The 3,453-nt window shown below is 39.3% G+C and overlaps 1 pseudogene; it reads right to left on the minus strand.

Annotated features, from left to right (window-relative positions):
* Positions 1–208: 208 nt before the first annotated feature.
* Positions 209–928, minus strand: LOC100729405 (mitochondrial fission factor-like; annotated as a pseudogene).
* Between the last annotated feature and the right edge of the window lie 2,525 nt (positions 929–3,453).

The following is a 3,453-nucleotide window of genomic DNA, read 5'->3' on the forward strand; positions in this document are numbered from 1 at the left end:
TGACACATATACTATTACACAGAAGAAAGAAAAAATACAAAAAGAAAGTTACATCACCAGATCAGAAGAGCTTCAACACCTAAAATTCCGATTCCAATGTCAGAGAGTCCTGCTACATGACTTTCAGGGTTGTGACTGGGAAGGGTCAGGCAGCTGAGACAATATATTTGAGTGCTGAGGTTGCCTCTAGTGGTGAAACCACAACCACCTACAGCAACCACAGTGCTCCAGTAATTAACTGCATAACCATTTCTCTTCTACTCTTCAATTTACTCCTCTAGAAGTTGTAGATGTCTATTTAGTTTGATTATCTGCCATCTTAATGGAGCTGCATCTACAAGTCATGTCACCTGACATTCCTTCAATTATTGCATGTTCATTTGAAAGGTCTTACCTGACATGGTTATCATGAGGATTACACGTGGCGGCAGCAGATTATCACAGAACACAGGCCTTTCCCAATGTCTTCCATTTTGTCTTCTTACAGTGAATCTTTTCTGACCAGCTGTCCGTTGTGGTGAACAGCATTTTCACTCACAGAGCGCTCTCATTTTAGCCTGCTAGCTGCATGAATTTCAGCATTTTGAGGGGTTGGAGGAGGTCTTTGTAAATCCAGAAAATCTAGTGGTCTTTCACTTAGCATAAGTACCTGAAGTGGTGTTTTTAGTGCCAGAGGTCTAAAAAGGAATTGACTGAATAAGGTCAAAAACTGCTGGTCTTGAAAATGAAATGTCTTATTATTTCCTGCTATAACAATTCTCTTTAGAACTTACGTTGTCACACCAGCATTTGGAATTCCTTCTTGGAATCCTTGTTCTAGGTCAGCATTTGGTAGTGCTACTTTTAATTTTTCTGGGACCCTCATTCGCTGACTGATACCATCTGTGTATCCCATTTAATGCTGAATTCATCAGCTAATTTCTGCCATCTCAGCAGCAGTGAGAGAAGGAAATGCTGCCCCATTAACCCAAGTATTGCTCGCTGTCTGGCACTATCTATTTCTGTGCTGCACATTAAATCTTTCATTTGCTTCACTTGCAAACACTTTTGTCCCCTGAGGCTGTCTGCAGGGTCCTGGAAAGGGTCATCACCCATCAGCTGTCAGAGCACTGGAGAGAGCCCTCTCAGAGGCCAATGGTGGAGTACATAGGGAAGCCTGGACAAAGTGCCATGGGGCAGACTGCAGCAGACTCAAAGATTTTCTTATCTTCAAAGCACGTTTTCAACCATCAGAGATAATTTGCCAGCATTCTAGAAAGCTGAGTCAAGAGAATTACAAATTTGAGTCCAGCCTTTGCAACTTAGAAATATTCTGCGTTCCCCGCCCCCTAAAAAAAAAGCCAAGCATGGTTCGTCTGTAATCTCAACACTTTGGAGGCTGAAGCAAGAGGATTGCCACAATTTCTAGGCCAGCTTGGGATACACAGCAAGATCCTACCTAAGAAAAACAAACTAATAAAAATTCAAAATCAATCAATCAATGAATAAATAAAAGAGGGCTAGGGAGGTAGTGAAGATCCAGGTTTCAATAACCAGTGGAGCCAAAAAGAAGAAGGAAAAGGGAGGGAGGGTCCTGCTAAAGAAGATCATCTCCAAATATGGCCTACCCCTGATTATTGGCAGCGACAACAGGCCTGCACTTGTAGCAGTCCCATGGCTAACTTTAGTTCCAACAGAAGCTAAGTGGCTGTCATGAACCAAAGTCTTCACCATAAACCTTACTGTAGCAGTCAGTACTTACAAGAGACAACAGATTTAATTCAAGATATACACATATATAAGAATTTATAAGATTGGCTTACAATGTCTGTCCACAGAATACAATGTGCAAGAGTGCAAAAGGTCTGTTTGCTCATTGGTGACCAAAGGATCTAGTGGAAGTCCTAGAGCTCAGTGTAGCTTCCCATGCAAGTCTGTATCAAGAGGCCGAAGGCTCTGTGCTGAATGGCTGAAAGGTCATGCTGGGGGCTGAAGAGTGCTGTAGAAGTCAGGAAATAATGTCCCAGGAGCAAGACTGGAGCTCTTCCAAAAGAACAGAACCAATGCTTCCTTCCTCATTTCTCTTTTATACCATGCTGGTGATAATCCTCTATAAGGTAGGTCTTCCACATCCAGAACTAACCAAGCCAATTTAGGTAGGCATTACTTACTCAAATTGAGACAATTAATCAGCCATCACGGTACTATTAGTGTAGACTTTTTTGGCTCAATTTAAAGGCCCTAAATAAACAAAGCCCTCATCAGGCAGGATATTCTAAGAAATCTCTACAAACCATGAGCTACACTAAACATTTCTTCTTTTAACTTTGAATGTCAGGTATTTTGTCTCTGCAGTGAGAAAAGTAGTTAAGACACAACTTTAGTGAGGAAGGTATTAATTTAGCTCATGATTTCAGGACAGTCAGTCCATGATTGGCTGATTCTAAGGCAGAAACCTTATGGTGTAAGGGCTGGCACAACAAAGCTGATTAATTCATTAAGGTAACAATGCTAGGAAGCAGAGCAGGGGAACGCTGTCAGATAGTAGGCAAGAGGCCATATATAGCACCCAAAATCACACCTCCATGACCCACCCAGGCCTATCCAGGAGGGTGCTTCACTAACCTGTTAGGCATTTCTTAAGCCAATAAAGTTACCATATCAGAATTAACAGTCACAAATTCCAAAAACATCATATGGGGTATCAAGAGCTCTCTAATACCCAAAATGATCTGAAAAATGAAGCTTGAAATTGGATAATGCATGGTTTCCTACAGTTATCAAAAAAATCAATCATGTACAAACATCAGGATGGTTATATAGACAACAAAATAGAATTGAGGGTCCAGAAATAAACACAAGTATTTATCATCAATTGATTTGCAAGATATTGCCAAGACCATTCAATGAGGATATGTCTCTTCCATAAATGATACAGGGACAACTATATGTAAATTAATTTGGACACCATATAAATTAACTCAAAATACATTGGAAAAGACCAAGCATAAAACCCTTAGAAGAAAATACAGGGATACATGTGGTCTTGGATTTGGCAATAGCTTCTTAGCTATGACATCAAAAGTAGAAATAAAAACAAAAATATATAAATTAAATTACATAAAAATTTAAGATATTTGTGCATTACCTTAACAGTCTACTGTTAAGAGACAGAGAAAATGATTCACAAAGTAAGAGAAAATATTTACAAATCATATATCTAGTAAGAGTCTTACTAAGCACAGTGGCCTATGTCTATAATCCCAGCTCTCTGGGAGGCTGCAGCAGGAAGATCTCAATTTTGAGCCTAACCTGGGCAACTTAGCAATTAGTGAGATATTGTCTTAAAAATAAAATTTAAAAATAAAAAATAAATAATGGTCTAGTATCCACAATGTATCATGAATTTGCCCAATTCAACAAGAAACAGGCAAACCATTTAAAAAATGGGTGAAAGACTTAATAGATGTTTTT

Source organism: Cavia porcellus, unplaced genomic scaffold (assembly GCF_034190915.1).
Source record: "Cavia porcellus strain 051 isolate PalLab524CR breed Dunkin Hartley unplaced genomic scaffold, mCavPor4.1 scaffold_16, whole genome shotgun sequence".
In the NCBI taxonomy this organism is placed as follows: Eukaryota; Metazoa; Chordata; class Mammalia; order Rodentia; family Caviidae; genus Cavia; species Cavia porcellus.